Source organism: Coregonus clupeaformis, chromosome 10, assembly GCF_020615455.1.
Source record: "Coregonus clupeaformis isolate EN_2021a chromosome 10, ASM2061545v1, whole genome shotgun sequence".
Lineage (NCBI taxonomy): Eukaryota > Metazoa > Chordata > Actinopteri > Salmoniformes > Salmonidae > Coregonus > Coregonus clupeaformis.
In genome coordinates this window covers 46,505,707-46,519,332 of record NC_059201.1, presented here as the reverse complement: position 1 = coordinate 46,519,332, position 13,626 = coordinate 46,505,707, and the positions used below count along the sequence as shown (strand labels likewise).

At 43.6% G+C, this 13,626-nt stretch overlaps 1 protein-coding gene across 1 annotated transcript in view; it reads left to right on the top strand.

Annotated features, from left to right (window-relative positions):
* The first annotated feature begins 2,155 nt into the window (after positions 1-2,155).
* Positions 2,156-13,626, top strand: part of LOC121575397 (contactin-2-like) — a 94,307-nt gene continuing 82,836 nt past the window's right edge. The window contains exon 1 of the mRNA XM_041888466.2: positions 2,156-2,303. The gene's annotated coding sequence lies outside the window, so the exon portion shown is untranslated. The remainder of the gene's footprint in view (positions 2,304-13,626) is intronic.

Sequence of the window (13,626 nt, the reverse complement as noted above, 5' to 3'; positions counted from 1 at the left end):
GTTTTTCCTGGAGAGAAGTGGCTTCCTCGCTGCCCTTCTTGACACCAGGCCATCCTCCAAAAGTATTCGCCTCACTGTGCATGCAGATGCACTCACACCTGCCTGCTGCCATTCCTGAGCAAGCTCTGCACTGGTGGTGCCCCGATCCCGCAGCTGAATCAACTTTAGGAGACGGTCCTGGCGCTTGCTGGACTTTCTTGGGCACCCTGAAGCCTTCTTCACAACAATTGAACCTCTCTCCTTTAAGTTCTTGATGATCCGATAAATGGTTGATTTAGGTGCAATCTTACTAGCAGCAATATCCTTGCCTGTGAAGCCCTTTTTGTGCAAAGCAATAATGACAGCACGTGTTTCCTTGCAGAAGAACAATGATTTCAAGCACCACCCTCCTTTTAAAGCTTCCAGTCTGTTATTCTAACTCAATCAGCATGACAGAGTGATCTCCAGCCTTGTCCTCGTCAACACTCTCACCTGTGTTAACGAGAGAATCACTGACATGATGTCAGCTGGTCCTTTTCTGGCAAGGCTGAAATGCAGTGGAAATGTTTTTTGGGGTTTAAGTTCATTTTCATGGTAAAGAGGGACTTTGCAATTAATTGCAATTAATCTGATCCCTCTTCATAACATTCTGGAGTATATGCAAATTGCCATCATAAAAACTGAGGCAGCAGACTTTGTGAAAATTAATATTGGTGTAATTCTCAAAACTTTTGACCACGACTGTACACAAAGATTGCGTGTTTGAAACTCATCATGGACAACTTTAGCATTTTAGCAACTACGTACTACTCTTTAGACACTTTGCAACGACTTCACATGTTAGCTAACCCTTCCCCTTTAACCTAACTCCTAACCCTAACCCTAACCTTAACCCCTAACCCTAACAGGGGCTGCATCTTGACTAAATTGCTTAGCGCTGAACCCCTAGCCTAGCTAACATTAGCCACCTAGCTAACATTAGCCACAACAAATTGGAATTCGTAACATATCTTATGTATTGCAAATTCGTAACATATTGTACAAATTGCAATTCGTAATGTTGGGTTCTATTTTCTAATAATTGGATTGATGGGATGACTAATTTAGAAAGAATGCATTCTTGACTGGGCTAATGTAGGTTGTGACACCTGGCGGGCTGTGATTGATGTGAAGAGCTGTTTTAGGGGGTAAAGGGAGATAGGGATTTGTGTCTCCAGATGCTGGAATATACTGGTTCTTTGTGATCTGTGAACCTTCCTTGGACGTAGGAATGGTGTCTAAGGGAGCTGGCTCTTCTCACTATGACAGGTTGTTATGATATGGACTTATGCCTGGCAACAGGAGTGCATCAACGGATTGACTGAGTAAGTCTAAACCACGCTCAAGTCTCTACTCTAATTGGTCAGCAGAGAGGTGGGAAATTCTCTCTGTCAGAGTATTTGAGCAACAATCTGAAACAATGGATTTAGTTCTCTGGGGTGCCCTGCGAGGTATCTCAGAGAGCCCGTATATACGAAACATCATATTTACCATTGAAGGTTTTTGCATTAATTAAAATAACTAGTATATCTTAGAAGTCGTGTTGACCTCTTTTGTTCCTAATACCAGATTTGAATTGACGCGACTTTGACAGTAACATATAATACAATTCTTAACATATCATACAAAATGGATGATGGATATCCACAAATTAATACTTACCATATGAAATATAAAATATCATACTAAATGGAGGGATACAGATTTAGATGGTCTATGTTATGTCTACCTCTGAGTCCAGGTTGGCTGTGTAGGAGAGGTAGGCAACAAAAGCAAGGGAGATGCACCGGCTGCTGCTGTTTAGTTTTTCTTCATTTCATTTTAAAGGAGGAGAAGAGAACAGAAGGTGAGAGAGGAGGAGGAGGAAAGTGGGCAGGGGGTACACGCAGCGAAAGAAAGAAAAGCGGGCTGCTTTTCGAGCGAGAGCGAGAGAGAGACAGAGCATTCTGATAGGACAGGGGCTGCAGCTTGACTAAATAGCTTAGCGCAGAAGGGGGGACGGACGGACAGGAAACAGCAAGTGAGCAACGACAAACGGAGAGAGAGAGGGGGAGGGGGGGAGGGAGGGAGGGAGGGGCAACAAAGATCTGTCAGATGAGGCTAGAGACGCTTCTATTTTCTGTGTGGTCTCCTTTATTACAGGGCGTTCTGAACGGGCAGCATCAGTGTGTCTCTTGCGCATGATCAGCTGTCTACGCATCCCTTCTGCCGGGAGTCAACACATATCTCAGCATCTCTCCGCCAGAGACAGAAAGAAAAACACCCGCTCTCCTCCGCTAATTGAGGTAGGTAAAGGCGCATTTATATTTCCCTGTCGCACTATCAGATAATATTTGTGTTTTCTGACCTGTAAAGATTTGTGCAGTTTAAAGGTTGTCTTTACCTATCATTAAAGGGTTTCAAAAGGCATGATGCCGCTTGAGCAGTTGTTTGGGTTTGACTGTTATGAAAGGGTTCCCATTTTCCGTTTTCATCTCATTAGACGCAACTGTGCATGGGATAGAGATACGCACTTATACACAATTTAGCATGATTGTAGAGTAAACCCCCTTTTGAGACGGATTCTGTTTCATCTCGTTTTGGGACACCTTATGGATTATTCCCGTAGTTTGCAGGATCAAACAGGGGCATCCCACTGGGCACAGACGTCAATTCAATGTATATTCCACGTTGGTTCAAGGTAATTTAATTCAACCAGTGTGTGCCCAGTGGGATGGTTCATGCTCCATTGACAGCCCCCTGATTGGTGAACAGTAAAACGGTAGGTTGTGTTTCGGGTCTGTTGCACCTAAAGTGATAGACAACCCATCTTAGTGGTACAGGGGTAGAGAAACCCCACGGATGCGCCTGGGGCGATATACCGTCAGCCCAACCATCATCATTCGCCGCTGATGAGCACGTTTCTTGGGCAGGTGCGCAGGGCTGGCGCTGTGTGCTGGCGGGCAGGTATAGCGCGCACACCGTCTCGTGCGTGCATACACACACACACACACACACACACACACACACACACACACACATTAATACGAACGCACTCAAGCATAAATTGCCTTCTGACAGTGATGTTTACCTTTAAAGGTCTGCTGAGCAAGAGTAGGAAAGGGCACTTGCAATTTATTGATACATATCAAATGGCTAATATCATGGCGAAGAACATAGAGAATTCAGAAGAAAAGCATATCTCGCTGACTTTCTCCCAGATGCTAAAGCACCACTCCAGACAGTTCATGTTGTATGTTAATATTACCCTTTCTATATAATAGCCTATTCAGCTTTCTGTTTATCTGGCGCGACAGCACAGTCATAGAAAAAGTCAATGCGTCTCCATACTATCAACAGAACACCTCTAAAGTAAGTTTTTATCAAATTCATAGTACTGTGAATTGATTAAATAGAAACACACAAGTTGAGAATGGAGGGTGAAGGTGGATGTTTTTGCTTTGGTCTACTTGGCAAGGCAACACAGTATGAAAAATGTAGGTACTCACTAACTGTAAGTCGCTCTGGATAAGAGCGTCTGCTAAATGACTAAAAATGTTTTTTTAAATGTAGTCCAGTGTAGCTCAGTTGGTAGAGCATGGCGCTTACAACGCCCGGGTTGTGGGTTCGACTCCCACGGGGGCCAGTATGAAAAAAATAAAATAATAATAATGTATGCACTCACTAACTGTAAGTTGCTCTGGATAAGAGTGTCTGCTAAATGAGTAAAAATAAATTATATTTAAAATATATATATTTAAAAAAAACACTAGCATTGTTGAATGCAGAAACTGTCAAGCATCCACACTTGCATTGGTGTGATAATAGCCTTCTTACTTGGAAGGCTGAGAGGCGAGGAATAGAGATGGTAGAGATGGGTCTATCACTCAGAATAACCATAATCTAGGCATTGTACACCTGTGAAATAGTTGCATTGTGGAGAAAGAGAAAGTGCTGGTAATCCTCCAGTTGAGATGTTAGCTACAGAGTGAATATATTCAGCCTTGAGGAGCTCTCTAGTCATTTTCTCTGTGTTGCTGTAGCAGCAGGGTCCTCCTCCCATGTGAAAGCCAGCAAGGTCACCGTATGTTGTATCACCACCACCTGAAAAACGATCAGGGTGAGGCCTGGGAGAGGCCCACACTGTGTGGCCAGCCGCTGTGCACATTCACTTTCTTCTCATGTTGCTGATGATACACTGGGGTTCCTCTCGTTTTAAACTTGACAAGATTAGCCCTCCCTGGATATTCCTTAGGCTGGAGTGTCTGTCTTTCCCCTGTTGCCTGTCTCTGTGTCTCGGTAACCCACCCCCAGCTCAAAGAATCCTTCTGCTCCCTATAACGAGGGGCAGACCACAGGGGTCAAGCCTCCCTCAGAGTGTGCTTGTGTGTATATGTGTGTGTGTGTGTGTGTATGCGTGTACACGTGCTTGCGTGTGTGTCTGCACATGCACATATGTGTGCATGTTTTACTCAGTGACTCATGGCACCAACCAGTGACTCATGGAGCTGTCAGAACATCTCAGAATCTTAAATCAACAATCAATGGAAGCGAGTGGAATGCTTTGTCTCAGACTGGCAAATAGAGCAGGTAGAATGTTGGTGGAATCCATTGCTCTGTATGGAACGCTCTCAGATATAGAACTATTAGGCTACAGTAGTACTTCCACAGTATCCTCTGATACCAGACAAACTGTTTGGCTGCATGGTATAATGGTCCCCTTTAGGGTCTGAATTATACAATGACTGTTGTAACTCTCCTGGAAATGGTGGACTAGACCAACTAATGCAATGTTTTGAAGGTTCTGGGCGTGCCCTGATTGGTTATGGAAGATCTCAGGTGATCTGCATCCTTCTTCATTTCGATGCTCCAAAGCTCCTCTTTGATAAGCTCTATCTGCGATGGAACGAGATATCAGTCACTCAGTCCCTCTAGACCCCTCAAACTCAACTCTGCACACCGAAGCCAATTCCACTGCGTTTTTTCATTGTTCCCCTCGAATCAGGGACTGATTTAGACCTGGAACACCAGCTGGGTGTAATTCATTATCAGGTAGAAGAGAAAACCAGCAGTCTCCGGACCTCATAGGGTAAGAGTTGAATGCCCTGACCTTCTAGTCTCTGTCTCTAGAGTGATGACGTCGTTATGTTTGGCTGGGTCGTGTTCAGAAGGCATGGAACGGGAGAACGTGTTATCAAACAGAGGAGTTACTTCTTGTCCAATGAAAACATACAGTACATTTGTTCAGTAGCAAAAACTCTCCCTGTCTCTGTCTCTAGCTCTGTCTGTCTATCGCTCTCGCTCTCTCTTTCTTTCTCTGCTGTGGTGTCACTTGTAAATTCCTCCTCTGAACTCCCAACCCCCAGCACAGGACAGTGGTTTGGTGAGAATGTTCTATCCTGACTACACGCCATCCCTCCCGGTCATCTTATCTTTCCTGCAGAGACGAATGAGTTCAATGGGTCTGATGCACACGCATGCACACACACACACACACACACACACACCACACACACTCCTTTTTCATGAAACTATTGTGGTCAGTGTGATAACGTGCGTGACTAATAGTTGGAGGGGCGAGACTGTTGAGACTGTTACACTTGTTCTCTCTAGCTCAGTGCAGTAGATGAGAGCTGAGTGTTATGACCCTGGGTGATTAGATGTGACCCCCAGTCTAACTGAGCTCTGATCTGGTCCCACACTGCTGGGGAGTTCACACACGTCCCTGTGAATTAGCTTCCTAAAGCACTCTGCAAATGGATAACTGAGTGGGAGACAGAGAGCTGTGTGTGTGTGTGTGTGTGTGTGTCTGCAGCCACAATTGTTAAAATGGGTTTGAAATGTGTGCAAGGGAGAGCCATGTATGTGCACCATAAATGTGTGTGTTTGTGTGATCTGCTTCACAAGTGTGTGCATGCACGTGTATTTAAATGTGTGTGTCTGTCTGAGTGCGGGCTGGTTGGCTGGAGGGGTGTGGGAGTACTGGGACTGTCAGGGCAGCAGATAGAAGCCCAGCAGCAGCAGAAGTGCAAATTAAAAGTCAGTGAAGCGCTACAGGAGAACACGATGCAGACTGCTAATGCTGGTGCCCCGCACAGCTAGCCAGCTATTACACTGATAATGTTAGGGCAGCACAGCTAACTACTACATTGGTAATGTCAGGGCAGCGCTAGCAAGCTAACACCGAATCACGGCAGGACAGAACACTGGGGGTTTACAAGGAGAAGAACATGAGGTTTGGGGAAAGAGAGAAAGACAGTGAGAGACAGACTTAGAAAGAGCAAGGCATAGGCCTACAGAGAGAGAGAGAGAGACTCAAGGAGAGTGGGAGAGAGGACGACACACTAACAGAGATACTGTAGAGAGAGCAAATATCAGTCACCGGTGCATCCACACAACACTAGCATAAATAATGCGAGGGCCTTATTACTGTGACACTTTCATGGAGATATAGTTACGTTGGTACAGTCAATGCCATCTCACAACCTTAATGGTCCACCACTGTCTCACTCAGAGCCAGTGCTGGCTGACCTTGAATCATTTATATATATATATACAGTGGGGAGAACAAGTATTTGATACACTGCCAATTTTGCAGGTTTTCCTACTTACAAAGCATGTAGAGGTCTGTAATTTTTTTATCATAGGTACACTTCAACTGTGAGAGACGGAATCTAAAACAAAAATCCAGAAAATAACATTGTATGATTTTTAAGTAATTAATTTGCATTTTATTGCATGACATAAGTATTTGATCACCTACCAACCAGTAAGAATTCCGGCTCTCACAGACCTGTTAGTTTTTCTTTAAGCCCTCCTGTTCTCCACTCATTACCTGTATTAACTGCACCTGTTTGAACTCGTTACCTGTATAAAAGACACCTGTCCACACACTCAATCAAACAGACTCCAACCTCTCCACAATGGCCAAGACCAGAGAGCTGTGTAAGGACATCAGGGATACAATTGTAGACCTGCACAAGGCTGGGATGGGCTACAGGACAATAGGCAAGCAGCTTGGTGAGAAGGCAACAACTGTTGGCACAATTATTAGAAAATGGAAGAAGTTCAAGATGACGGTCAATCACCCTCGGTCTGGGGCTCTATGCAAGATCTCACCTCGTGGGGCATCAATGATCATGAGGAAGGTGAGGGATCAGCCCAGAACTACACAGCAGGACCTGGTCAATGACCTGAAGAGAGCTGGGACCACAGTCTCAAAGAAAACCATTAGTAACACACTACGCCGTCATGGATTAAAATCCTGCAGCGCACGCAAGGTCCCCCTGCTCAAGCCAGCGCATGTCCAGGCCCGCCTGAAGTTTGCCAATGACCATCTGGATGATCCAGAGGAGGAATGAGAGAAGGTCATGTGGTCTGATGAGACAAAAATAGAGCTTTTGGTCTAAACTCCACTTGGAGGAAGAAGAAGGATGAGTACAACCCCAAGAACACCATCCCAACCGTGAAGCATGGAGGTGGAAACATCATTCTTTGGGGATGCTTTTCTGCTAAGGGGACAGGACGACTGCACCGTATTGAGGGGAGGATGGATGGGGCCATGTATCGCGAGATCTTGGCCAACAACCTCCTTCCCTCAGTAAGAGCATTGAAGATGGGTCGTGGCTGGGTCTTCCAGCATGACAACGACCCCAAACACACAGCCAGGGCAACTAAGGAGTGGCTCCGTAAGAAGCATCTCAAGGTCCTGGAGTGGCCTAGCCAGTCTCCAGACCTGAACCCAATAGAAAATCTTTGGAGGGAGCTGAAAGTCCGAATTGCCCAGCGACAGCCCCGAAACCTGAAGGATCTGGAGAAGGTCTGTATGGAGGAGTGGGCCAAAATCCCTGCTGCAGTGTGTGCAAACCTGGTCAAGACCTACAGGAAACGTATGATCTCTGTAATTGCAAACAAAGGTTTGTGTACCAAATATTAAGTTCTGCTTTTCTGATGTGTCAAATACTTATGTCATGCAATAAAATGCAAATTAATTATTTAAAAATCATACAATGTGATTTTCTGTATTTTGTTTTAGATTCCGTCTCTCACAGTTGAAGTTTACCTATGATTAAAATTACAGACCTCTACATGCTTTGTAAGTAGGAAAACCTGCAAAATCGGCAGTGTATCAAATACTTGTTCTCCCCACTGTATATATATATATATATATATATATATATATATATATATATATATATATATATATATATATATACTGTATATAGCCACCCACACTGCACCAGGCAGCAGTTCACATCCACACAGGCAGCATACTGCATACACATAGTAGGAGGAGGTTGCCCCTAGATGCTGATCTAAGGTTCATTTTGTGTTTGAAGGTGAAGATGAAGATGAAGGTGAAGATTGGGTGAGGGTAAGCTGATCCTAGGTCTGTCAATTTTTTTACCAAAGCTATTTGTTCACACAGGCATTAGATTAGACGTTGAACCAAGGTCCCGACTCAATAGTCATTTAAAACCTGTCACAGGAGTGGGTGTAGGAAACCCCAGTGTACTGGTTGGCTCAGTTCCACACCTGGCAGCTCATACTGATACATTAACATAATAATGCCCAGCTAGCCCAGCTCTCCTCTCCTTTGCTCTCCTCTCCTCCCCTGTAACTCTTCCCCAGATCATTGCTGTGTTCTCAATGTGTTCTCAGTCAGCTTACCTGTTAAGGGAAGGCTAATGGCAGTAGACTAGACACACAGCCTCATTAAACTTTAACTGTTTCAGATAGGTTCAGAGAGGGCCTCTGCTACATCACCAAAGTTAGGCTGCAACTCTAAAAGCTTTTTTGGGGAGCGAGTAACCTTTAGAAATTATATTTCTCATTTCATTTGACACAGCTTTTGTCTCACTGAATCCAACTGGGGTTTTCCCACAAACCAAGGAAAGCCTTTTGAATAATGGATACAGCTAATGCTTTTTGAGTTATTGGGCAGAAATAAGATGTTGTACTTATTTCTAAAGGACATTGTGCTGAGTTGGGGTTTAGGGGCCTTGGCACCAGAACTATGAAAATGTAAAGTAAGATTTCCCTAGATGAGAAGAAATGTCCCTGAAACAATCATGCATTGTGAATATGATCTATGGTCATTCAAGTTTGTGGAGGTTTTGGATGACTGACAATTGCAGGCCAGATTTGTATTTCGAGTGCCTGCTAATCAATCAGCCATCCAAAACATTGTGTGCAGCTATTCGTTTGCAGATCATTTTTGAGGACTCGTATTTTTCCGCTCTATCTCACTCTCTCTTTCCCTCCTTCTGATGTCCTTCAGTACATTCCCCCTTTCTTCCCTGAGCCTGTTAGTCGTCCACCCTGAACACTGATGTTTAAATCTCTGCCTGCCTGCCTTTCTTCCTCCTTGCTGAGGCATGAGCTGTTCTTCTGAAGCATCTCTTCTTCTAACCCAGCCAGCCTGGGCTTCTGATAGCCATAACAAAGCACTTAGCATCAGCTCATTTCAATCAGACCTCATTTACTGTATCTCAAAGCTGCAGCTCTCATGTGTGTCTGTTAGAGCTGAGAGGCCCTATAGAACACTGGGCTCTGTCGCTGCAGATGGAAAACTGCCTACTGCCTGATATACAGTGGGGGAAAAAAGTATTTAGTCAGCCACCAATTGTGCAAGTTCTCCCACTTAAAAAGATGAGAGAGGCCTGTAATTTTCATCATAGGTACACGTCAACTATGACAGACAAAATGAGAACAAAAATCCAGAAAATCACATTGTAGGATTTTTTATGAATTTATTTGCAAATTATGGTGGAAAATAAGTATTTGGTCACCTACAAACAAGCAAGATTTCTGGCTCTCACAGACCTGTAACTTCTTCTTTAAGAGTCTCCTCTGTCCTCCACTCGTTACCTGTATTAATGGCCAGGTCGCAGTTGTAAATGAGAACTCGTTCTCAACTGGCTTACCTGGTTAAATAAAGGTGAAATAAAAATAAAAATAAATTAATGGCACCTGTTTGAACTTGTTATCAGTATAAAAGACACCTGTCCACAACCTCAAACAGTCACACTCCAAACTCCACTATGGCCAAGACCAAAGAGCTGTCAAAGGACACCAGAAACAAAATTGTAGACCTGCACCAGGCTGGGAAGACTGAATCTGCAATAGGTAAGCAGCTTGGTTTGAAGAAATCAACTGTGGGAGCAATTATTAGGAAATGGAAGACATACAAGACCACTGATAATCTCCCTCGATCTGGGGCTCCACGCAAGATCTCACCCCGTGGGGTCAAAATGATCACAAGAACGGTGAGCAAAAATCCCAGAACCACACGGGGGGGACCTAGTGAATGACCTGCAGAGAGCTGGGACCAAAGTAACAAAGCCTACCATCAGTAACACACTACGCCGCCAGGGACTCAAATCCTGCAGTGCCAGACGTGTCCCCCTGCTTAAGCCAGTACAGGTCCAGGCCCGTCTGAAGTTTGCTAGAGTGCATTTGGATGATCCAGAAGAGGATTGGGAGAATGTCATATGGTCAGATGAAACCAAAATATAACCTTTTGGTAAAAACTCAACTCGTCGTGTTTGGAGGACAAAGAATGCTGAGTTGCATCCAAAGAACACCAAACCTACTGTGAAGCATGGGGGTGGAAACATCATGCTTTGGGGCTGTTTTTTCTGCAAAGGGACCAGGACGACTGATCCGTGTAAAGGAAAGAATGAATGGGGCCATGTATCGTGAGATTTTGAGTGAAAACCTCCTTCCATCAGCAAGGGCATTGAAGATGAAACGTGGTTGGGTCTTTCAGCATGACAATGATCCCAAACACACCGCCCGGGCAACGAAGGAGTGGCTTCGTAAGAAGCATTTCAAGGTCCTGGAGTGGCCTAGCCAGTCTCCAGATCTCAACCCCTTAGAAAATCTTTGGAGGGAGTTGAAAGTCTGTGTTGCCCAGCGACAGCCCCAAAACATCACTGCTCTAGAGGAGATCTGCATGGAGGAATGGGCCAAAATACCAGCAACAGTGTGTGAAAACCTTGTGAAGACTTACAGAAAACGTTTGACCTGTGTCATTGCCAACAAAGGGTATATAACAAAGTATTGAGAAACTTTTGCTATTGACCAAATACCTATTTTCCACCATAATTTGCAAATAAATTCATTAAAAATCCTACAATGTGATTTTCTGGATAATTTTTCTCATTTTGTCTGTCATAGTTGACGTGTACCTATGATGAAAATTACAGGCCTCTCTCATCTTTTTAAGTGGGAGAACTTGCACAATTGGTGGCTGACTAAATACTTGTTTTCCCCACTGTAACTCCATCTGAGTTGGGAAGTGATTGTTAGTTACAGTAGCTAGTTGCTACCTCCTCCCGAGATGGCCATATCTGTTTTCAACAGTGAATCTAAAATATTTAAATGTTGATCCACACATCACTTTCTCCAACACTATGCCCAACACACAGACACATTTTTCTACAGTATTAAATACAGCACTGTTCTAGCTCGGCCAAGACACTTGACACCTCTTACACATCAGTGACATGCAGTCAGGGTAGGCAGGGTAGGCAGGGTAGGCAGTGCTTACTCTGTGATAATCTAATAAAAAAATATGTTATGAAAAACTAAACTAAACAAGAATTATATGAAAAAGGTCATTATTTTTTGATATCTAATGTTTTTTCTCAATGCTTCTAGTGTTTTTTATGCTCAAAATCTCAAAATGTGCTAAAACTGCATAAAAACCTCAGGAAAGGCAGCAGGGTATTCATGCCTTTCTTTCCATCCATTCAAAGCCATTACAATCTTTGACGCACACAGCCTTTCCTGACTCCAGTCAATGTTAATGGACAGGGTCAGCGTAGGCGTTGCTGCTTTGCCTAGCTTGAAGTAGCTTAAATAGAACCAATTTCATATTTCGTGCATGCATATTGCCTAAACATGTTGTGTGGGTATTGCCCCCTGCACATTTGGTTTTGTCTACATAATTTGACGCTCACATCCCCCCTTTAACTGAACAGCTAGCTAGCAAAAACACCCTGTTACTACATTAATGGATTCTATCGCACCTTAAACAATAATGTAACGTGCCACTTGAAATGTCAGAGTGGAAGAGTGGAACGTCAACTATAATGAAAGTTAAGACCAGACAGAGGCAGCATACAGGAGCTCTAGCTACAAGACATGACATGACAGGCAACCACCATGACACCATCTCCCTCACTGCTAGCTGTCGGGCAGGCAAACAAGTGAGTACTGGACTGTCCACTTTTTCATTACCAATTAATACTTTTTACCCATCTTGGACATTTACTTTTGCTTTGTTGACGTAATAATGGGCCTTGGGGATGCTGTTGAATCATGAGCATAGACAACATCCCTTTGAATGCATTTGATTTATCAAGCTAGAATTTTGTATTGATGAGAGATTTCTTTGATGTTTTAAACACATTTTTCAGTCATTTCAACTGTTGATATGGAAGTGTTGTTAGATCCTTATTATATATGTGTGTGTAATAATATTTCACATAATTATATTATTTTGTGTTTGTGCACACCCTCTTTGAAAGAATTGTAAATCCATTGTGAAAGGCTATGGAGTTTACGTTGCAAATTATTTGTATGGAAAGTGACCATATTGGTATTTTAGTGCCACCTATCAGTTGTAACTGTGAATGCTACATTGGTCTATGGCTGAGCTGAGTTGAGCATTATGTCGGATGAAATTGAAGTATGCCGCCATCGGAGGCTATCGCTTGTGTACATTGGCTACATTGGTATTTACATTTGTGACCAACCGCCTTCATTTGGTCTTATGTAGCAACATTTGAAACTGTGTTTTTTTACATTGGATAAAAGCAGAGACACAGCGCTACACAATTGTATATCATACATTGCATTTGAGGAACAGTGGGAAAGTAATTATACTTTGAAAGTTGATAAACTTGTAACCTCACTTTTGAGAAAATGGCCTTTGAATGTTTTGGTACCTACAAGAGAGCTCTTCTTTGTCTACACCCATTCAACATAATTCACACCCTCTTAAGCTTTAGCCCCACCCATCTCCTTAAGGGTTGATCCGAGTGTTCTGTACTAACAACAGCAGTCAAGCACCCAAGCTAACTGGCTAATGTTGGCTAGCTTGCTAGCTACTTCCAGACACAAATGAGCTGGTTAGGCTGTTTTTATGTTATCCAGAGCGTTGGTAACTGCAACTGTGCTGCTGGCAACAATTTACGCTTTTTTGCCAACGTTTATTGACACCGGCCATATTCAACGGGTGTTGAGCGTTCGTAAATTCGTCAGTTATTCTGTGCTCTTGCACACTCAGACGACAGTGCTCTGAAAGCTAGGTAAACAATGAACCATAATCCCAACTCATGACGTTACTACCCTGCATGAATCTGCAGGTAGCTAACCAACCAGCTTCAATGTTAGCTAGCTAACATTAGGCTATAACTAGCAAAGCAAATGGCTCTGAGACACTCGTTGAATATGGCCGGCAAAAAAGCATCATTAAATTGTTGCCAGCAGCACAGTTACAGTCACCAACACTCTGGATAACATGAATACAGCCTAACCAGCTCTGCCAGGGCAAGTAAAATGGTCAGAGTGAGGCGTTCTCTCATTTATGTCTGGAAGTAACTAGCAAGCTAGCTAACT